Below are 24,814 nucleotides of genomic sequence, written 5' to 3' on the forward strand. Positions count from 1 at the left end.
GTTCAGGCCCCCACACTAGAACCCATGTGAGTTCAGGACTCCACACTAGAACCCATGTGAGTTCAGGACTCCACACTAGAACCCATGTGAGTTCAGGACTCCACACTAGAACCCATGTGAGTTCAGGCCCCCACACTAGAACCCATGTGAGTTCAGGACTCCACACTAGAACCCATGTGAGTTCAGGCCCCCACACTAGAACCCATGTGAGTTCAGGACTCCACACTAGAACCCATATGAGTTCAGGACTCCACACTAGAACCCATGTGAGTTCAGGCCCCCACACTAGAACCCATGTGAGTTCAGGACTCCACACTAGAACCCATGTGAGTTCAGGACTCCACACTAGAACCCATGTGAGTTCAGGACTCCACACTAGAACCCATGTGAGTTCAGGACTCCACACTAGAACCCATGTGAGTTCAGGCCCCCACACTAGAACCCATGTGAGTTCAGGACTCCACACTAGAACCCATGTGAGTTCAGGACTCCACACTAGAACCCATGTGAGTTCAGGACTCCACACAAGAACCCATGTGAGTTCAGGACTCCACACTAGAACCCATGTGAGTTCAGGCCCCCACACTAGAACCCATGTGAGTTCAGGACTCCACACTAGAACCAATGTGAGTTCAGGACTCCACACTAGAACTCATGTGAGTTCAGGACTCCACTCTAGAACCCATGTGAGTGCAGGACTCCACACTAGAACCCATGTGAGTTCAGGTTCCCATACTAGAACCCATGTGAGTTCAGGACTCCACTCTAGAACCCATGTGAGTGCAGGACTCCACACTAGAACCCATGTGAGTTCAGGTTCCCATACTAGAACCCATGTGAGTTCAGGCCCCCACTCTAGAACCCATGTGAGTTCAGGACTCCACACTAGAACCCATGTCAGTTCAGGTCCCCACACTAGAACCCATGTGAGTTCAGGCCCCCACACTAGAACCCATGTGAGTTCAGGACTCCACACTAGAACCCATGTGAGTTCAGGACTCCACTCTAGAATCCATTTGAGTTCAGGACTCCACACCTCCACACTAGAACCCATGTTAGTTCAGGCCCCATTGTAACATAATTTTTTAAGTGACAGGTTAGATTGAGTCCTTGTAACACAGTTGTATATGTGACAGGTTTCATTCTGTCATTGTAACATATTCATACCTGTGTGTGTTTGCCAACACAAATTGCCACTTCATAGTAAACCCCTCGGACAAAATATACAACGAAAATCTTTTAATTCTGAAATAATTAAAGGTGTAAAGGTGAAAAAATTGTATATAAAACAGCTGCTACTTTTGAAACCGATGAACGTCATTTTTGAGACTGTTTTACCTTCAGTGACATCTGGGCTGTTGGCCAGACAAATATGAAAGTTCTGCGCAACAACTGACTCATGTAGTGTGAGTTCCACATGTTAAACTCATTGTAGTTTTGTAACAGAAAATACTGGGCAACAACTTCTGTGAAGCAAGCTTGTGTGATGAGCATCCTCACCTTTGTCACTCTACGGCCTCTAGGTCACCAGGCTGCTCGTTATGGCGCACACCTGTGACCATCGTTACGCGCACCTGCACGTCATCGGACTCACATACTCACCTGGAAATATGTCACTCCCTTTAGTTCCTTCCTCAGGCTTTAATTGTTTCTGTTTTTGGTCCGTTTGCCTTCCGTTCTTTTTGTTTTGTATTATTTAGCATTGATTTGATAAAAACACTCCCTTAACATGCTTCCCGACTCTCAGCGCACATCGTTACGGCCTTGGACCTGAAGACTTGCGTTAGCTTCCCTTGACAACGTCCCGGCTTTGAACCTTGTCCGACACATGTGCTTGTTCTCTCACTAAGAAGCACACCTTACATCAAGATACATGGTTAGTCATAATGTGAATGCTTTTCTTTGTGTCTAGTCAGTTGAAAATGTATCAATAAATCAATTAAGCACATTTGGCCAGACGTACAACATGTTGAACAGTAATGCAATGGTTCATTGGATCAGTCTAAAACTTTGCACATGCACTGCTGCCATCTAGTGGCTAAAATCTAAATTGCGCCTAAACTGCAATAATACATTGTGTCCTTTCTCCTGCATTTCAAAGATGCTTTAAAAAAAACTACTTTCTGGGGAATATGTGACCGTTATGTAATCGACTGTAGGTGACACACGGCCTTAGATTACAGTAATAGGACATTATACTGAGATTGGTCACGGCCTTAGATTACAGTAATAGGACATTCTACTGAGATAGGTCATGGCCTTAGATTACAGTAATAGGACATTATACTGAGATAGGTCATGGCCTTAGATTACAGTAATAGGACATTCTACTGAGATAGGTCATGGCCTTAGATTACAGTAATAGGACATTCTACTGAGATAGGTCATGGCCTTAGATTACAGTAATAGGACATTCCACTACTGTAGGTCATTGCCTTAGATTACAGTAATATGACATTCTACTGAGATAGGTCATTGCCTTAGATCACAGCAATAGGACATTCTACTGAGATAGGTCATGGCCTTAGATTACAGTAATAGGACATTCTACTGAGATAGGGCATGGCCTTAGATTACAGTAATAGGACATTCCACTGAGATAGGTCAGTGCCTTAGATTACAGTAATAGGACATTCCACTACTGTAGGTCATTGCCTTAGATTACAGTAATAGGACATTCTACTGAGATAGGTCATTGCCTTAGATCACAGTCATAGGACATGCTGTGGGCTGCTAAGAAAGGGTAGTGTCCTAGTCTGAGGTGAAACTCTCCCTGAAACTGTAAAAGATTATCTTTTACGTCAGTCAGATTCCATGCCATGCTTCCCTCCTCCACCTCTCTCTCCACCTCTCTCTCCTCCTCCTCCTCCTCTGTCTCTCCTCTTCCTCCTCTGTCTCTCCTCCTTCTTCTCCTCCTCTGTCTCTCCTCCTCCTTTGTCTCTCCTCCGTCTCTCCCCGTCCTCTATCTCTCTTCCTCCTCTCCTCCAGCTCCTCCAAAACCACACTTATCTACTGCACGATTCACACTGAGCCATCTTCTATCCTCCCCTCCTCCTCTTCTCCTCCTCTTCCCCCCAGGCTCGTCTGGGATCCTCGCCGTTTGCCCCTCAGACCCGTGTGGGAGTGGAGGGAGACTGTCACGAATCAAAAGCAAATAACAAGCAGAAGAGACAAATGTCTTGAGAAGGATTGAGGCTGGGGAATCTCTGTGGCAGTCTTCTGTTCTGTTCATCTTCACGTTGCTGCCTACCAACAAATACATAACGGGTTATCTAATCATATCTTGTAGAAATTTCTACAAAGTAGGAAAAACAGACATTTTGGCTGGTCTAAAGCTACTTCCTTGGTCACCAGTTTTGACTTACAGTCTCTATTTCAGTACTGTGTCCAAACGTCCTTGAAGAAATTTGAGGTAGTTCTACAAAACTCCTATCTTATTGGCTAGGGCAGCTCCACAGTATATCACATTGAGGTAGATCTATGAAACTCCTATCTTATTGGCTAGGGCAGCTCCACAGTATATCACATTGAGGTAGATCTATGAAACTCCTATCTTATGGCTAGGGCAGCTCCACAGTATATCACATTGAGGTAGATCTATGAAACTCCTATCTTATTGGCTAGGGCAGCTCCACAGTATATCACATGGTTTACCAGAAAGTACACTCCTACATCCGCTATTCTATGAGATAAGGTATAGTACCCATGTCCCTGGGAGAGACCTATCACCAACTGGCCTGTCTAGTGTGGAGAGACCTATCACCAATTGGCCTGTCTAGTGTGGAGAGACCTATCACCTACTGGACTGTCTAGTGTGGAGAGAATCTATCACCAACTGGCCTGTCTAGTGTGGAGAGACCTATCACCTACTGGCCTATCACCAACTGGCTGTCTAGTGTGGAGAGACCTATCACCAACTGGCCTGTCTAGTGTGGAGAGACCTATCACCTACTGGCCTGTCTAGTGTGGAGAGACCTATCACCACTTGGCCTGTCTAGTGTGGAGAGACCTATCACCTACTGGACTGTCTAGTGTGGAGAGACCTATCACCTACTGGCCTGTCTAGTGTGGAGAGACCTATCACCTACTGGCCTGTCTAGTGTGGAGAGACCTATCACCTACTGGCCTGTCTAGTGTGGAGAGACCTACTGGCCTGTCTAGTGTGGAGAGACCTACTGGCCTGTCTAGTGTGGAGAGACCTATCACCTACTGGACTGTCTAGTGTGGAGAGACCTATCACCTACTGGACTGTCTAGTGTGGAGAGACCTATCACCTACTGGCCTGTCTAGTGTGGAGAGAATCCCTATCACCTACTGGCCTGTCTAGTGTGGAGAGACCTATCACCTACAGGCCTGTCTAGTGTGGAGAGACCTATCACCTACTGGTCTGTCTAGTGTGGAGAGAACCTACCTATCACCTACTACTGGCCTGTCTAGTGTGGAGAGACCTATCACCTACTGGCCTCTAGTGTGGAGAGACTGTCTATCACCTACTGGCCTGTCTAGTGTGGAGAGACTCCTTATCACCTACTGGCCTGTCTAGTGTGGAGAGACACATACTGGTCTATCTTCACCTACTGGCCTGTCTAGTGTGGAGAGACCTATCACCTACTGGCCTGTCTAGTGTGGAGAGACCTATCACCTACTGGACTCTCTAGTGTGTATAGAATCCTTATCACTACTGGCCTGTCTAGTGTGGAGAGACTCCTTATCACCTACTGGCCTGTCTCCTATCACCTCTGGTCTGTGTGTGAGAGACTCCTTCACATCTTACTGGTCTCTCTACTGGCCTCTTAGTGTGGAGAGACCTATCACCTACAGGCCTGTCTAGTGTGGAGAGACCTATCACCAACTGGCATGTCTAGTGTGGAGAAACCTATCACCTAAAGGCCTGTCTAGTGTGGAGAAAATCCTTATCACCAACTGGCCTCTCTCTAGTGTGGAGAGACCTATCACCTGTCTAGTGTGGAGAGAATTATTGTCACCTACTGGCCTCTCTCTAGTGTGGAGAGACTCCTTATCTTCTACTGGCCTCTCTCTAGTGTGGAGAGACTCCATATCTTTTACTGGCCTCTCTCTAGTTTGGAGAGACGCCTTATCTTCTACTGGCCTCTCTCTGGAGACTCCTTATCTTCTACTGGCCTCTCTCTAGTGTGGAGAGACTCCTTATCTTCTACTGGCCTCTCTCTAGTGTGGAGAGACTCCTTATCTTCTACTGGCCTCTCTCTAGTGTGAAGAGAAGCCATTTCACCTACTGGCCTCTCTCTAGAGGCTCCTTATCTTCTACTGGCCTCTCTCTAGACTCCTTATCTTCTACTGGCCTCTCTCTAGTGTGAAGAGAAGCCATTTCACCTACTGGCCTCTTTCTAGATACTCCTTATCTTCTACTGGCCTCTCTCTAGTGTGAAGAGACGCCATTTCACCTACTGGCCTCTCTCTAGATACTCCTTATCTTCTACTGGCCTCTCTCTAGACTCCTTATCTTCTACTGGCCTCTCTCTAGTGTGAAGAGAAGCCATTTCACCTACTGGTCTCTCTCTAGTGTGGAAAAAAAGTATCCTCTTTCTTCCATTGGCAGAAGTATTTTGTCCCTTTAGCGTGACAGAGACCACCTACTGCAGCGAGGCATCTGGCCTGTCACTGAGCTTCTTGGCCTGGTCAGGAATTTAGGACCAGGGTAAGACGTATACCTCCCTCTAGCCTTAAGAAAAACCTATTCTTGCCACCCTCCAGTGTGGTAGAGGAAATGCACCTTCCCTTCATCACCGCTATCATGGCTGAGACAACCTACTGCAATGGGGCATCTGCCCTGTCACGGAGCTGCTTGGCCTGGTCAGGCCCTCTAGTGTTGCAGGGATATTGGATTTGCCCCCCTTGTGTTTAGAGCGTCTTCCCTGAGATTTGAAGGGAGTTCGATCCCTGGCCGAGTCATACCAAAAACAAATTATTGGACCTGCTTGGCACTCAGCATTAAGAATATATAGTAGATTGGGGTTAAGGCCCTGTGATAGACTAGCGTCCTGTCCAGGGGTTGTACTTGTACAACAAGCTGCCTCACACTACAGAAAAAAGAGATAGGCTCCTACTCCAATGTGCCGTTCATATGAGCCTGGTCACTGCTTCAGGACCAGTCTAAAGCTGCTTCCTTTGTCACAAGTGATGATATGAGCAAGGATACTTTCTTACTCCACCTTCTAGAGTGGCAGAGAAAATATACATCTGTGCTGGCTCCATTATGGAAGAACATATATGCAGGCCTCCCTCTAGAATGACAGAGACAACCTACTGCATGGGGAAATCTGCCCTGTCATTGGGCTGCTTGGCCTGGTTGTCTAGGAGTATCTGTCCTGTCACTAAGTTGCTTGGCCTGGTTGTCTAGGGGTATCTGTCCTGTCATTGGGCTGCTTGGCCTGGTTGTCTAGGAGTATCTGTCCTGTCACTAAGTTGCTTGGCCTGGTTGTCTAGGAGTATCTGCCCTGTTATTAAGTTGCTTGGCCTGGTTGTCTAGGAGTATCTGCCCTACCATTGGGCTGCTTGGCCTGGTTGTCTAGGGGTATCTGCCCTGCCATTGGGCTGCTTGGCCTGGTTGTCTAGGAGTATCTGCCCTGCCATTGGGCTGCTTGGCCTGGTTGTCTAGGGTATCTGCCCTGCCATTGGGCTGCTTGGCCTGGTTGTCTAGGTATCTGCCCTACCATTGGGCTGCTTGGCCTGGTTGTCTAGGGGTATCTGCCCTGTCACTGGGCTGCTTGGCCTGGTTGTCTAGGAGTATCTGCCCTGCCATTGGGCTGCTTGGCCTGGTTGTCTAGGGTATCTGCCCTGTCACTGGGCTGCTTGGCCTGGTTGTCTAGGGGTATCTGCCCTGTCATTGTGCTGCTTGGCCTGGTTGTCTAGGGGTATCTGCCCTGTCATTGGGCTGCTTGGCCTGGTTGTCTAGGGGTATCTGCCCTGTCACTGGGCTGCTTGGCCTGGTTGTCTAGGAGTATCTGCCCTGCCATTGGGCTGCTTGGCCTGGTTGTCTAGGGGTATCTGCCCTGTCACTGGGCTGCTTGGCCTGGTTGTCTAGGAGTATCTGCCCTGTCATTGTGCTTCTTGGCCTGGTTGTCTAGGGGTATCTGCCCTGCCATTGGGCTGCTTGGCCTGGTTGTCTAGGGTATGTGCCCTGCCATTGGGCTGCTTGGCCTGGTTGTCTAGGGGTATCTGTCCTGTCACTGGGCTGCTTGGCCTGGTTGTCTAGGAGTATCTGCCCTGTCATTGTGCTGCTTGGCCTGGTTGTCTAGGGGTATCTGCCCTGCCATTGGGCTGCTTGGCCTGGTTGTCTAGGGGTATCTGTCCTGTCACTGGGCTGCTTGTTCTAGTCTGGTCCTCTAGGCCGTTCGATCGCGGTCGAACGGTCGGTCACAAACCTTATTCTAGTAGACCGCATAAAAGTTTTCAAAATGTATGCACAAAAAAATATATATTTTGTCAATTCACAGAGTTACTATCAGGTCTAATAATGATGACGTTCACAGTTCTGAAGCACCGTATGCTTTGCTTTGCTTACAGGTTAGCTTCTTTCTCGAATATTACTGCACAGCCAAAATATTTAAAAACGGCTTTATTGACATAGAATTGTACCAACTATAGTTACTACATTTGTTTTCCAAACTGTCGCTACCATAGCAACCATCTGCAGTTAGTACGTTTACATTTACACGCTTGCGAGACCTGTAACAGGCCGGTAACAGAATATTCTTTGTTGTTCCAGTGGTAGTTGGTTTTTTACTATGCTTTTTTTTCTATGAAGTTGTGGATAAGTATTTATTATGACTGCTGAACCAAGCAGCAAGAAACCAAAAATCTACCACTTTCCCAAAGAGTTGAAGGAAGATCATTTTTTTCACCTCAACAAATTCAAAATGTGTGTGTCTGATCTGCCATTCAAACGTACCTTCTTGCTAAGAAGGGAAATGTCGAGAGGCATTTTAAAATGGTTCACAAGAAATATGAAAGTGTCTTTACAGCTAAGTGAAGTACGTAAGAGAAAAGTGAAAGAGTTGAAGTCTCAACCTGCTGCCCAACAATCGATCTTTACAAGGCCCAGCTCAAAATCAAAAGTCAGCCATGATTGCATCATTCCGGGTGAGTCGCATACTAGCAAAGCACAAGAAACCATTCCTGGATGGAGAAATGGTAACATAGGCCTTTTTAGAGGCAGCAGAATTATTGTTTGATGATTTAAAAAATACTTCAGAAATAATTTTTCGTTATTAGGGATGTTCAGCTGTCCAGAAATACTGTTACATGGCGCTGTGAAATTATGGATGAGGATTTGAGGGAGCATTTTTTTTAAAATACATAAATGAGTGTGTTCTTTCGACTTCAATTTGACGAGTCGATAGACGTGATCGACACATCTCAGTTGTGCATTTTCATCAGAATGATGTTAGAAGAAATGATGTCAAAGAAAAACTGCTCAAAATCATATCGTTGAAAGGAAACACTTGAGGGGAGGACATTTTTTGTGGCATTCAATGACTTTATTAATAGCACTCAGCTACCCATTCACAAACTTGACTGGCCGCATCAATGGATTTATTGCCCTTTGCAAAAGTGATGAGGACTTCCAGGCTTCCTCAATTATCACTACATAATCCATTAACAGGCCTTGCGTGGTAAAATGCTGAATATGAAAGCTGTCATGGATATCGTGCTCAAAATCGTGAATTTGATTCGGGCCAGAAGTCTGCAGAGGCGCCCCTTCAGGTCTCAACTGGAACACAGTGAAGCTGAACACAGACCTTTTGCAACACACGGCTGTAAGGTGGCGTAGTAGAGGTCAATTCCTGCAGAGATTTAGGGATTTGAAATGAAGGAGTTTCTGGCCTCTAAAGATGTTGAATATGAGCAGTTGGAAGACAAAGTGTGGCTGTTAGATTGAGCTTTTTTGACCGACGTTCGGCAGAATGAGCTCCATTTTAGAGCTGCGAGGAAAAGATGTTGAAATGACTAGCTCTGTGACAGCTATTAAACAAAGATTTTAATTGTTTTCCTCACAATTGCAGCGACATGAACTGAGGAATTTCAAACATCTGATGTCAGAGCTTGAAAGTCAGGGAAAAGCACCTCCACTTTGGGACTGTGATTGATATGTTGAACAGGTGAACAACACAATCACAGACTTTGACCGACGCTTTCAAGACATTGTGATCCTGGAATCGGGTGGCAACATTCATGTGCTTTCCGTTAGGTGTGGAAGTTGATTGTTGTCACAGTTTTGCCCCAGCCCCAGCTAACACACCTGACTCCAATAATCATGATCTTCAGTTTAGATTTGATTCATCAGCTGTGTTTGCTAGGGAAGAAGAAACAGTGTGACACCAATCAGGCACCCCCAAAAGTCTGTTGCCCACCCTTGCTCTAAGGGCATCTGCCCTGTCACTGGGTTGCTTGTTCTGGTTTGGTTCTCTAGGGGCACACACAGACATGCACACAAACACACAGGGCAGTGTGGGACAGATTAGATCTGGTGTGTTGCGTTTCCCTCCATGGCTTGCTGGGTTTCATTTGCATTTCAATGCAACCAAATCTTGTTTGATGAAGCCCACCCCCCATTCCAAAATGGTTTAACGAAGTGATGTCACATTACTGCGATAATACCACCTTACGGTAACGTTGCGACAATGCTGTGTGTTAGCTGGGGCTGGAATTCAGAATGCTGTACATGCTTTGTTGTGTGAGAACAGTGGATTATGTTAAAGGTGTTAAACATAGACATTGCTATTCTTACCACTTCTATCTCAGTATGTTTGTTGCTTGGTAAAGTATGTACAGTATTGCTTAAAGCATATTTAGATTCTTTTCATGTTATGTTTTCCAATATTCTGTCAACATCTCTCCTTTCATCCGCCTCCATATCTCTTGACATGTTCTCATTTTCCAAGTAAAACACCGGAAAAGAGAGAAAATTGCAATGTGCAAATCTGCTAACCCTTGTGTCCCAAATGGAGCCATGTTCCAATTGGAAGCTCTATGGGGCCCTGTCAAAAGTAGGGCACTAGATATGAAATAGGCTGCATTTCGGGAGTCATTGTACATCCCACTTGTTTGGCATAATTAGGCACATTGAAATGGCATATCACAACCTAGCCAGTCTTCAAAGCCCTGCTTACTTTCACTCCACCTGTTGCTAGTTCCTCCTGCTGCTAGCTACTCCTCCTGCTGCTGCTAGCTCCTCCTGCAGCTGCTAGCTACTCCTCCTCCTGCTGCTAGCTCCTCCTCCTGCTGCTGCAAGCTCCTCCTTCTTATGCTAACTCCTCCTCCTGTTGCTGCTAGCTCCTCCTCCTGATGTTGCTATCTTCTCCTCCTGATACTGATTTCTCCCTCTCCTGATACTGATATCTCCCCCTCCTTCTGCTGCTAGCTCCTCCTCCTGATGTTCCTAGCTTCTCCTACTCCTCCTTATTACCAGAGTCCCCCAGGGGTGCGTGCTCTGTCCCCTCCTGTACTCCCTGTTCAGCCACGATTGCATGGCCAGGCACGACTCCAACACCATGATTAAGTTGGCAGACAACAGTGGTAGGCCTGATCACCATCAACGACGAGACAACCTAAGGTTCTACAGCTGTAACATCGAGAACATCCTGACTGGTTGCATCACTGCCTGGTACAGCAATTGCTCGGCCTCCGACTGCAAGGCACTACAGAGGGTAGTGCGTATGGCCCAGTACATCACTGGGGCTAAGATGCCTGCCATCCAAGACCTCTACACCAGACGGTGTCAGAGGAAGGTCTTAAAATTGTCAAAGACCCCAAGCACCCCAGTCATAGACTGTTCTCTCCACTACCGCATGGCAAGCAGTACCAGATTGCCAAGTCTAGGACGAAAAAGGCTTCCCAACAGTTTTTACCCCCAAGCCATAAGACACCTGAAAAGGTAATCAAATGGCTATTTGCATTGTGTGCCCCCCCAACCCCTCTTTTATGCTGCTGCTACTCTCTGTTTATCATGTAGGCATAGTCACTTTAACCTACTACCTAAATTGGCCCGACCAACCAGTGCCCCCATACATTGGCTAACCGGGCTATCTGCATTGTGTCCCGCCACCCACCACCCACCACCCCCTCTTTTATGCTACTGCTACTCTGTTTATCATACATGCGAAGTCACTTTAACCATATCTACATGTACATACTACCTCAATCAGCCCGACTAACCGGTGCTTGTATAAACCTCGCTACTGTATATAGCCTCGCTGCTGTATATAGCCTCTCTACTGTATATATCCTCGCTGCTGTATATAGCCTCTCTACTGTATATATCCTCGCTGCTGTATATAGCCTCTCTACTGTATATAGCCTCTCTACTGTATATAGCCCCTCTACTGTATATAGCGTCTCTACTGTATATAGCATCTCTACTGTATATAGCCTCGCTGCTGTATATAGCCTCTCTACTGTATATATCATCTCTGCTGTATATAATCTCTCTGCTGTATATAGCCTCTCTACTGTATATATCCTCGCTGCTGTATATCTCTAATGTGTATACCCTGTCTACTGTATATAGCCCTCTACTGTATATATCTCTACTGTGTATAGCCTGTCTACTGTATATATCCTCGCTGCTGTATATAGCCTCTCTACTGTATATAGCCTCTCTACTGTATATAGCCCCTCTACTGTATATAGCGTCTCTACTGTGTATAGCCTGTCTACTGTATATAGCCTCTCTACTGTATATAGCATCTCTACTGTATATAGCCTCTCTACTGTATATAGCCTCGCAACTGTTATTTTTCACTGTCTTTTTACTGTTGCTTAATTTCTTTACTTACCTATTGTTCACCTAATACCTTTTTTGCACTGTTGGTTAGAGCCTGTAAGTAAGCATTTCACTGTAAGGTCTACACCTGCTTTATTTGGTGCACATGACCAATACACTTTGATTTGATGCTGATATCACCTCCTCCTGCTAGCTCCTCCTCCTGCTGCTAGCTCATCTTCCTGATAGCTTTTCTTCCTGCAGCTAATAGCTTGCTCCTTCTGCTTTCCCAATCCTCCTCCTGCGTCTGCTGCTAATTCTCCTCCTGCTCCTGCTAGCTCCTCCTCCTGCTGCTGCTAGTTCCTCCTCCTGCAACTCCTTCTGCTAGCTCCTCCTCCTGCTAGGTCCTCCTCCTGCTCCTCCTCCTGCTAGCTCCTCCTCCTGCTAGCTCCTCCTCCTGCTCCTCCTCCTGCTAGCTCCTCCTCCTGCTGCTGCTGCCGGCTCCTCCTCCTGCTGCTGCTTCTAGCTTCTCATGTACAGTTTAAAAGCAAAGGTCCTACGTCGACGGAGACCACATTCACGTTAAAAACATATTGTCGATATACTATTAAAAAAAAAGTCAAAAGTATCCCAACTCATATCCCAACTCATATCCTAAGAAGAACATGTTATTGTATTTGCCTTGCAAAACTGTTGAGGTGAATAGACAAGTTAAGTAACATAATGTCCTTGATGTCTTATCGTTTGCATCCTGTCTAGTCAGTCCAACCTCACATTGTGCCGTATCCCAAATAGAAGCCTAGTCTCTACATAGTGACCTACTTTGGGCCCATATGGTAGTGCAGTGTACAGGGATTAGGACGCCTTTTGGGACGCAGATATATACTTGTATACTGAGTATACTTAATTAAATGTGATGTGACCTCTTCAACGATTTCTGAAAGAGATTCCTGCATTCATGTCCTGTAGAAACTCTCAGCGGAAATGTGAGATGTGTTGCTGTGGGACTATAGTGCATTCAGAAAGTATTCAGACCTCTTGACTTTTTCCACGTTTTGTAACATTACAGTCTTATTCTAAAATGTATTAAATCTATTTTTTTCTCACCATTCCACGCACAATACCACACAATAACAATGCAAAAATATATTTTTTAATGTTTGCACATCTTATTCTTCTCTGCAGATCCTCTCAGGCTCTGTCAGCGTGGATGCGGAACATTGCTACACACAATTGTAGGTCTCAGAAGAGATGTTGGTTCAAGTTCAAGTCCAGGCTCTGGCTGGGCAAATCAAGGACATTAAGAGACTTGTCCTGTGTTGTCTTGACTGTGTGCTTAGGGTCGTTGTCCTGTTGGAAGGCGAAACCTTCGTCGTCGCAGCCCCTCAATCCTGACTAGTCTCCCAGCCCCTGCCACTGAAGGAAATCCATACACCATGATGCTGCCACCACCGTGCTTCACCATGGGGATGGTGTTATCGGGGTGATGAGAGGTGTTGGGTTTGTGCCAGACATGACGTGACTTGGCATTCAGGCCAAATAATTCAATTTTGGTTCCATCAGACCAGAGAATCTTGTTTCTCATGGTCTGAGAGTCCTTCAGGTGCCGTTTGGCGAACTCCGAGCGGGCTGTCATGTGCCTTTTGCTGAGGAGTGGTTTCCGTCAGGCCACTCTACCATAAAGTCCTGAATGGTGGAGGGCTGCAGAGATGGTTGTCCTTCTGGAAGGTTCTCTCACCTCCATAGAGGTACAGTGGCTAGTGAAAGTATTCACCCCCCTGGCATTTTTCCTATTTTGTTACCTTATATCCTGGAATTAAAATATAATTTTGGGGGGGTTTGTATCATTTGATTTACACAACATGCCTACCACTTTGAAGATGCAAAAATATGTTTTATTGCGAAACGAACAAGGAATAAGATAAAAAAAAACAGAAAACTTTACCGTGCTTAACTATTCACCCTCCCAAAGTCATGACTTTGTAGAGCCACTTTTTGCAGCAATTACATCTACAAGTCTCTTGGGATATGTGTCTATAAGCTTGGCACATCTAGCCACTGGGATTTTTGCCCCTTCTTCATGGCAAAACTGCTCCAGCTCCTTCAAGTTGGATGGGTTCTGCTGGTGTACAGCAATCTTTAAGTCATACCACAGATTCTCAATTGGTTTGAGGTCTGGGCTTTGACAAGGCCATTCCAAGACATTTAAATGTTTCCCCTTAAACCACTCGAGTGTAGCTTTAGCGGTATGTCCTGCTGGAAGGTGAGCCTCCGTCCCAGTCTCAAATCTCTGGAAGACTGAAACAGGTTTCCCTCAAGAATTTCCCTGTATTTAGCACCATCCATCATTCCTTCAATTCTGACCAGTTTCCCAGTCCCTGATGATGAAAAACATCCCCACAGCATGATGCTGCCATCACCATGCTTCACTGTGGGGATGGTGTTATCGGGGCGATGTGAGGTGTTGGGTTTGTGCCAGACATAGCATTTTCCTTGATGGACAAAAAGTTACATTTTAGTCTCATCTAACCAGAGTACCTTCTTCCATATGTTTGGGGTGTCTTCCACATGCCTTTTGGCGAACACCAAAGGTGTTTTTTTCTTTAAGCAATGTTTTTTTTTCGGGCTACACTTCTGTAGAGCCCAGCTCTGTGGAGTGTACGGCTGAAAGTGGTCCTATGGACAGATACTCCAATCTCCGCTGTGGAGCTTTGCAGCTCGTTCAGGGTTATCTTTGGTCTCTTTGTTGCCAACTCTGATTAATGCCCTCCTTGCCTGGTCCGTGAGTTTTGGTGGGTGGCCCTCTCTTGGCAGGTTTGTTGTGGTGCCAATTTCGTTCCATTTTTAAATTGTCAATAATGAATAATTAATACAATTTTGTTTCTGGTGTCCTTTGACAGCTCTTTGGTGTTGGTCATAGTGGAGTTTGGAGTGTGACTGTTTGAGGTTGTGGACAGGTGTCTTTTATACTGATAACAAGTTCAAACAGATGCCATTAATACAGGTAATGAGTGGAGGACAGAGGAGCCTCTTAAAGAAGAAGATACAGGTCTGTGAGAGCCAGAAATCTTGCTTGTTTGTAGGTGACCAAATACTTATTTTCCACCATAATTTGCAAATAAACACATTAAAATTCCTACAATGTGATTTTTAAAAAAATCTAATTTTGTCTGTCATAGTTGATGTGAACCTATGATGAAAATTACAGGCCTCTCTCATCTTTTTAAGTGGGAGAACTTGCACAATTGGTGGCTGACTAAATACTTTTTTGCCCCACTGTAGTTGGGTGTGCTATTTACAGATCGGCTGTGTACAGGTACAGATATTGAGAAGAAAAAAAACATCTGCAATGGACCATTAATTAACTATCATGATAGCATGTTTCTCTATGCATATTGAAAGAGTGATCTGAGTGTAACTCATTGACTTGTTGTATTTAAAACCCTTCACCTTGTTAGTCATGTCTGTTTGAAATTATATCTAGCAGTAGTTAGTGATGTTGCCCACTCACCATTTCATGTTCATATGTGATTTAACCATATAAGTATTGCCTTGGATGAAATGATGGAGTCACTCAAATCCCAGCCTGATAAAAGTGGTCCTGTTATTTGAATATGAACAAATTATCACCTTTAATATAGGAGTGACTAAGACTAGTGGTACAACAGGAGAACCTGTCCTGGTGACTAAGAACCTGACCTGGTGACTAAGATTAGTGGAACAACAGAAGAACCTGACCTGGTGACTAAGGCCAGTGGTACAACAGGAGAACCTGACCTGGTGACTAAGGCTAGTGGTACAACAGGAGAACCTGACCTGGTAACTAAGGCCAGTGGTACAACAGGAGAACCTGACCTGGTGACTAAGATTAGTGGAACACAGACAACAGGAGAACCTGACCTGGTGACTAAGATTAGTGGAACACAGACAACAGGAGAACCTGACCTGGTGACTAAGATTAGTGGAACACAGACAACAGGAGAACCCGACCTGGTGACTAAGGCCAGTGGTACAACAGGAGAACCTGACCTGGTGACTAAGGCTAGTGGTACAACAGGAAAACCTGACCTGGTGACTAAGGCCAGTGGTACAACAGGAAAACCTGACCTGGTGACTAAGGCCAGTGGTACAACAGGAAAACCTGACCTGGTAACTAAGGCCAGTGGTACAACAGGAGAACCTGACCTGGTGACTAAGGCCAGTGGTACAACAGGAAAACCTGACCTGGTGACTAAGGCCAGTGGTACAACAGGAAAACCTGACCTGGTAACTAAGGCCAGTGGTACAACAGGAGAACCTGACCTGGTAACTAAGGCTAGTGGTACAACAGGAGAACCTGACCTGGTGACTAAGAACCTGTCCTGGTGACTAAGATTAGTGGTACAACAGGAAAACCTGACCTGGTAACTAAGGCCAGTGGTACAACAGGAGAACCTGACCTGGTGACTAAGGCTAGTGGTACAACAGGAGAACCTGACCTGGTAACTAAGGCCAGTGGTACAACAGGAGAACCTGACCTGGTAACTAAGGCCAGTGGTACAACAGGAGAACCTGACCTGGTAACTAAGGCCAGTGGTACAACAGGAGAACCTGACCTGGTGACTAAGGCTAGTGGTACAACAGGAGAACCTGACCTGGTGACTAAGGCTAGTGGTACAACAGGAGAACCTGACCTGGTGACTAAGGCTAGTGGTACAACAGGAGAACCTGACCTGGTGACTAAGTTTAGTGGAACACAGACAACAGGAGAACCTGACCTGGTGACTAAGATTAGTGGAACACAGACAACAGGAGAACCTGCCCTGGTGACTAAGATTAGTGGAACACAGACAACAGGAGAACCTGACCTGGTGACTAAGATTAGTGGAACACAGACAACAGGAGAACCTGACCTGGTGACTAAGATTAGTGGAACACAGACAACAGGAGAACCTGACCTGGTGACTAAGATTAGTGGAACACAGACAACAGGAGAACCTGACCTGGTGACTAAGGCCAGTGGTACAACAGGAGAACCTGACCTGGTGACTAAGGCTAGTGGTACAACAGGAAAACCTGACCTGGTGACTAAGGCCAGTGGTACAACAGGAAAACCTGACCTGGTGACTAAGGCCAGTGGTACAACAGGAAAACCTGACCTGGTAACTAAGGCCAGTGGTACAACAGGAGAACCTGACCTGGTGACTAAGGCCAGTGGTACAACAGGAAAACCTGACCTGGTGACTAAGGCCAGTGGTACAACAGGAAAACCTGACCTGGTAACTAAGGCCAGTGGTACAACAGGAGAACCTGACCTGGTAACTAAGGCTAGTGGTACAACAGGAGAACCTGACCTGGTGACTAAGAACCTGTCCTGGTGACTAAGGCCAGTGGTACAACAGGAAAACCTGACCTGGTAACTAAGGCTAGTGGTACAACAGGAGAACCTGACCTGGTGACTAAGAACCTGTCCTGGTGACTAAGGCTAGTGGTACAACAGGAGAACCTGACCTGGTGACTAAGGCCAGTGGTACAACAGGAAAACCTGACCTGGTGACTAAGGCCAGTGGTACAACAGGAAAACCTGACCTGGTAACTAAGGCCAGTGGTACAACAGGAGAACCTGACCTGGTAACTAAGGCTAGTGGTACAACAGGAGAACCTGACCTGGTGACTAAGAACCTGTCCTGGTGACTAAGGCCAGTGGTACAACAGGAAAACCTGACCTGGTAACTAAGGCTAGTGGTACAACAGGAGAACCTGACCTGGTGACTAAGAACCTGTCCTGGTGACTAAGGCCAGTGGTACAACAGGAGAACCTGACCTGGTGACTAAGGCTAGTGGTACAACAGGAGAACCTGACCTGGTGACTAAGGCTAGTGGTACAACAGGAGAACCTGACCTGGTGACTAAGGCTAGTGGTACAACAGGAGAACCTGACCTGGTGACTAAGGCTAGTGGTACAACAGGAGAACCTGACCTGGTGACTAAGGCTAGTGGTACAACAGGAGAACCTGACCTGGTGACTAAGTTTAGTGGAACACAGACAACAGGAGAACCTGACCTGGTGACTAAGATTAGTGGAACACAGACAACAGGAGAACCTGACCTGGTGACTAAGATTAGTGGAACACAGACAACAGGAGAACCTGACCTGGTGACTAAGATTAGTGGAACACAGACAACAGGAGAACCTGACCTGGTGACTAAGATTAGTGGAACACAGACAACAGGAGAACCTGACCTGGTGACTAAGATTAGTGGAACACAGACAACAGGAGAACCTGACCTGGTGACTAAGGCCAGTGGTACAACAGGAGAACCTGACCTGGTGACTAAGGCTAGTGGTACAACAGGAAAACCTGACCTGGTGACTAAGGCCAGTGGTACAACAGGAAAACCTGACCTGGTGACTAAGGCCAGTGGTACAACAGGAAAACCTGACCTGGTAACTAAGGCCAGTGGTACAACAGGAGAACCTGACCTGGTGACTAAGGCCAGTGGTACAACAGGAAAACCTGACCTGGTGACTAAGGCCAGTGGTACAACAGGAAAACCTGACCTGGTAACTAAGGCCAGTGGTACAACAGGAGAACCTGACCTGGTAACTAAGGCTAGTGGTACAACAGGAGAACCTGACCTGGTGACTAAGAACCTGTCCTGGTGACTAAGGCCAGTGGTACAACAGGAAAACCTGACCTGGTGACTAAGAACCTGTCCTGGTGACTAAGGCCAGTGGTACAACAGGAAAACCTGACCTGGTAACTAAGGCCAGTGGTACAACAGGAGAACCTGACCTGGTAACTAAGGCTAGTGGTACACCAGGAGAACCTGACCTGGTGACTAAGAACCTGTCCTGGTGACTAAGGCCAGTGGTACAACAGGAAAACCTGACCTGGTAACTAAGGCTAGTGGTACAACAGGAGAACCTGACCTGGTGACTAAGAACCTGTCCTGGTGACTAAGGCTAGTGGTACAACAGGAGAACCTGACCTGGTGACTAAGGCTAGTGGTACAACAGGAGAACCTGACCTGGTGACTAAGGCTAGTGGTACAACAGGAGAACCTGACCTGGTGACTAAGGCTAGTGGTACAACAGGAGAACCTGACCTGGTGACTAAGGCTAGTGGTACAACAGGAGAACCTGACCTGGTGACTAAGTTTAGTGGAACACAGACAACAGGAGAACCTGACCTGGTGACTAAGATTAGTGGAACACAGACAACAGGAGAACCTGACCTGGTGACTAAGATTAGTGGAAACACAGACAACAGGAGAACCTGACCTGGTGACTAAGATTAGTGGAACACAGACAACAGGAGAACCTGACCTGGTGACTAAGATTAGTGGAACACAGACAACAGGAGAACCTGACCTGGTGACTAAGATTAGTGGAACACAGACAACAGGAGAACCTGACCTGGTGACTAAGGCCAGTGGTACAACAGGAGAACCTGACCTGGTGACTAAGGCCAGTGGTACAACAGGAAAACCTGACCTGGTGACTAAGGCCAGTGGTACAACAGGAAAACCTGACCTGGTAACTAAGGCCAGTGGTACAACAGGAGAACCTGACCTGGTGACTAAGGCCAGTGGTACAACAGGAAAACCTGACCTGGTGACTAAGGCCAGTGGTACAACAGGAAAACCTGACCTGGTAACTAAGGCCAGTGGTACAACAGGAGAACCTGACCTGGTAACTAAGGCTAGTGGTACAACAGGAGAACCTGACCTGGTGACTAAGAACCTGTCCTGGTGACTAAGGCCAGTGGTACAACAGGAAAACCTGACCTGGTAACTAAGGCTAGTGGTACAACAGGAGAACCTGACCTGGTGACTAAGAACCTGTCCTGGTGACTAAGGCTAGTGGTACAACAGGAGAACCTGACCTGGTGACTAAGGCTAGTGGTACAACAGGAGAACCTGACCTGGTGACTAAGGCTAGTGGTACAACAGGAGAACCTGACCTGGTGACTAAGTTTAGTGGAACACAGACAACAGGAGAACCTGACCTGGTGACTAAGATTAGTGGAACACAGACAACAGGAGAACCTGACCTGGTGACTAAGATTAGTGGAACACAGACAACAGGAGAACCTGACCTGGTGACTAAGATTAGTGGAACACAGACAACAGGAGAACCTGACCTGGTGACTAAGATTAGTGGAACACAGACAACAGGAGAACCTGACCTGGTGACTAAGATTAGTGGAACACAGACAACAGGAGAACCTGACCTGGTGACTAAGGCCAGTGGTACAACAGGAGAACCTGACCTGGTGACTAAGGCTAGTGGTACAACAGGAAAACCTGACCTGGTGACTAAGGTCAGTGGTACAACAGGAAAACCTGTCCTGTTGACTAAGGCCAGTGGTACAACAGGAAAACCTGACCTGGTAACTAAGGCTAGTGGTACAACAGGAGAACCTGACCTGGTGACTAAGAACCTGTCCTGGTGACTAAGAGTAGTCGAACAACAGGAGAACCTGACCTGGTGACTAAGATTAGTGGAACAACAGAATAACCTGTCCTGGTGACTAAGAGTAGTGGAACAACAGAATAACCTGTCCTGGTGACTAAGAGTAGTGGAACAACAGAATAACCTGTCCTGGTGACTAAGAGTAGTGGAACAACAGAAGAACCTGTCCTGGTGACTAATGCATTTGCCAAGTATGTAGATTACATTCCATAATGAATGTTATACTGACCATAAAAAATGTGTTTTACCTATTCCTTTTGAACTCAGGATAATGGTAGAACTTCTTAATTTCCTTCGCCTTGAGTAATAACTTTGTCATAAATTAACTAACGTGTTCAAATGAAGCATTAAGAAATGTCATTGTACGGATTTCACCAGAACTTGATAGGTTGATATGATCATTAATTTGTATTATGAAGATTCTGAAATGCCAGATGATTCTGTCTGTATTATTTTGTTACAGAGAGATACTGAGGTCATTAATCTTCGTTTTTGATTACAACAAGCAACAAGATGTTTCGACTTAAATCTATTCATCATACGACAATCCTAAAACAATTACAGTGCTTCCCCAGTCAAGTTCACAGGAAACTACGATGGGAGAATAAGTAGCGTTTTAAACTGACATTCTGTGACATTTCAGTGAATGGAACTTTCACTCCCTGTGTTTTACAATATGTACCATACCTCACTTTAACACAGGAATTTGTGTGAAAGTCTGGCGTACATGGACAGTATGTTTATATTCCTCACCCTCTTCTTCCTGTTCCTTTCCTTCCTCTCAGAGAGACAACAGGGGAACATGTCCAGTCATGTCCACATAATCTCTCTCTCTCTCTCTCTCTCTCTCTCTCTCGCTCTCTCTCTCCAAAGAGATGGAAACCAAGTTAGCACATACTAATCACCGGCTATAATTTATCTCTAATTCCTCTCTCTGGCCTGACGTAGAGGAAAGACAACGCAGGCCTTTATCAGGTGAGCTGTGATGGAACACTACTCAGATAGAGCTTTAGCGGAGCCCCAGCCGGCTCTAGCCATCTGCCACTGTGTCACTACAGAAGGATGGATAGAGGGAGAACCAGTGTGCGGAGTGTGAAGTAGCCATTTTATTTCTAAGAGATTAGGCAGTTTAGAAGGCTGTGCTTAAATTGAGATTTTTCAACCTCTTTCGTTTAAATTAGAATGATTGTGTATTGAGTTAGCGTGGTGTGATTGTGTATTGAGTTAGCGTGGTGTGATTGTGTATTGAGTTAGCGTGGTGTGATTGTGTATTGAGTTAGCGTGGTGTGATTGTGTATTGAGTTAGCGTGGTGTGATTGTATGGGGTGAAGTTGAAGCTCCCCTGCGAAGTGGGCAGTAAACATTTCTTTATTTTCTTAGCTAGCTAAGTAAGGTCGTTCTTAAAAAGAGATTTTCAACTTCAGAGCTTCTGGTTGCTTCCGTTTAGTTCAGAATTGTTATGTACCGAGAGAGATAGGTGTCGCGAAACTTCAAGCTGTTTAAAAGTCTAAAAATAATGGGACATTTCTTCTCTCACACCATGATTTCAGTGATGCTCTCTGGGAAATGGAGTACTCAAGATTGTAATTGTGTATTATTATATCTATTTCAAGCATCAGTAACTTAGATGTATTTCCTGGCAGAATGCCTAGGACATAATTTTTCCTTATTTAAAAAAAATCTCACATTGTAAAAGTAGCTTGTCTTCTTAGGTTTTTATATCATTTAGTTTTTTATATATATACGTAGAGCTACTGTATTGATACTTATGGAATTATGTCAACATTCTGCTTCTACAATTCTAAATAGTTCTGCTACTCAAAGGACACATGAGTGTGAATGCATGTTCTGATCCTCCTTATTCGGTAATCAGCATGCGGTATGTTGCATGCCTCTAATGCAGGGTTACTCAAGTCCAATCACCTACATTTTTAACTCGACAAGACAAGGCTCTGTGTCTTTTGTAACTTCCTTGTTACCAGGGGACCTCGGGTATTTTTAAGACTCTTGGCGCTCGTCAGGTCACTAGGTGTATGAGGACTCCTGAATAAAGGACAAATGAGGACATACAATTAACATACATAACAATGAATGAAAGTTAATTTTTCCTACAAGGTTCTACAGCATCACAGTTCTTTGCAACACATTTGGGGCAGCAGATGCACCAGATTAAGTTTGGTAACATGAGTGATACACCAGGTTAGGTAACATGAGTGATACACCAGGTTATGTTAGGTAACATGAGTGATACACCAGGTTAGGTAACATGAGTGATACACCAGGTTATGTTAGGTAACATGAGTGATACACCAGGTTAGGTAACATGAGTGATATACCAGGTTAGGTAACATGAGTGATATACCAGGTTAGGTAACATGAGTGATACACCAGGTTATGTTAGGTAACATGAGTGATACACCAGGTTAGGTAACATGAGTGATACACCAGGTTAGGTAACATGAGTGATACACCAGGTTATGTTAGGTAACATGAGTGATATACCAGGTTAGGTAACATGAGTGATACACCAGGTTAGGTAACATGAGTGATACACCAGGTTAGGTAACATGAGTGATACACCAGGTTAGGTAACATGAGTGATATACCAGGTTAGGTAACATGAGTGATATACCAGGTTAGGTAACATGAGTGATATACCAGGTTAGGTAACATGAGTGATATACCAGGTTATGTTAGGTAACATGAGTGATATACCAGGTTAGGTAACATGAGTGATATACCAGGTTAGGTAACATGAGTGATACACCAGGTTAGGTAACATGAGTGATATACCAGGCTAGGTAACATGAGTGATACACCAGGTTAGGTAACATGAGTGATATACCAGGTTATGTTAGGTAACATGAGTGATATACCAGGTTAGGTAACATGAGTGATATACCAGGTTATGTTAGGTAACATGAGTGATACACCAGGCTAGGTAACATGAGTGATACACCAGGTTAGGTAACATGAGTGATACACCAGGTTAGGTAACATGAGTTATACACCAGGTTAGGTAACATGAGTGATACACCAGGTTAGGTAACATGAGTGATACACCAGGTTATGTTAGGTAACATGAGTGATACACCAGGTTAGGTAACATGAGTGATACACCAGGTTATGTTAGGTAACATGAGTGATATACCAGGTTAGGTAACATGAGTGATACACCAGGTTAGGTAACATGAGTGATATACCAGGTTAGGTAACATGAGTGATATACCAGGTTAGGTAACATGAGTGATATACCAGGTTATGTTAGGTAACATGAGTGATATACCAGGTTAGGTAACATGAGTGATATACCAGGTTATGTTGGGTAACATGAGTGATACACCAGGTTAGGTAACATGAGTGATATACCAGGTTAGGTAACATGAGTGATATACCAGGTTATGTTGGGTAACATGAGTGATATACCAGGTTAGGTAACATGAGTGATATACCAGGTTAGGTAACATGAGTGATACACCAGGTTAGGTAACATGAGTGATATACCAGGTTAGGTAACATGAGTGATACACCAGGTTAGGTAACATGAGTGATATACCAGGTTAGGTAACATGAGTGATACACCAGGTTAGGTAACATGAGTGATACACCAGGTTATGTTAGGTAACATGAGTGATATACCAGGTTAGGTAACATGAGTGATACACCAGGTTAGGTAACATGAGTGATATACCAGGTTATGTTGGGTAACATGAGTGATACACCAGGTTAGGTAACATGAGTGATATACCAGGTTATGTTGGGTAACATGAGTGATATACCAGGTTAGGTAACATGAGTGATATACCAGGTTAGGTAACATGAGTGATATACCAGGTTATGTTAGGTAACATGAGTGATACACCAGGTTAGGTAACATGAGTGATATACCAGGTTAGGTAACATGAGTGATACACCAGGTTAGGTAACATGAGTGATACACCAGGTTAGGTAACATGAGTGATATACCAGGTTAGGTAACATGAGTGATATACCAGGTTAGGTAACATGAGTGATATACCAGGTTAGGTAACATGAGTGATATACCAGGTTAGGTAACATGAGTGATACACCAGGTTAGGTAACATGAGTGATATACCAGGTTAGGTAACATGAGTGATATACCAGGTTAGGTAACATGAGTGATATACCAGGTTAGGTAACATGAGTGATACACCAGGTTAGGTAACATGAGTGATATACCAGGTTATGTTAGGTAACATGAGTGATATACCAGGTTAGGTAACATGAGTGATATACCAGGTTAGGTAACATGAGTGATATACCAGGTTAGGTAACATGAGTGATATACCAGGTTAGGTAACATGAGTGATATACCAGGTTATGGTAACATGAGTGATATACCAGGTTAGGTAACATGAGTGATATACCAGGTTATGTTAGGTAACATGAGTGATATACCAGGTTAGGTAACATGAGTGATATACCAGGTTAGGTAACATGAGTGATACACCAGGTTAGGTAACATGAGTGATATACCAGGTTATGTTAGGTAACATGAGTGATATACCAAGTTAGGTAACATGAGTGATATACCAGGTTATGTTGGTAACATGAGTGATACACCAGGTTAGGTAACATGAGTGATATACCAG

This window comes from Oncorhynchus tshawytscha, linkage group LG02 (assembly GCF_018296145.1).
Source record: "Oncorhynchus tshawytscha isolate Ot180627B linkage group LG02, Otsh_v2.0, whole genome shotgun sequence".
Classification (NCBI taxonomy): domain Eukaryota; kingdom Metazoa; phylum Chordata; class Actinopteri; order Salmoniformes; family Salmonidae; genus Oncorhynchus; species Oncorhynchus tshawytscha.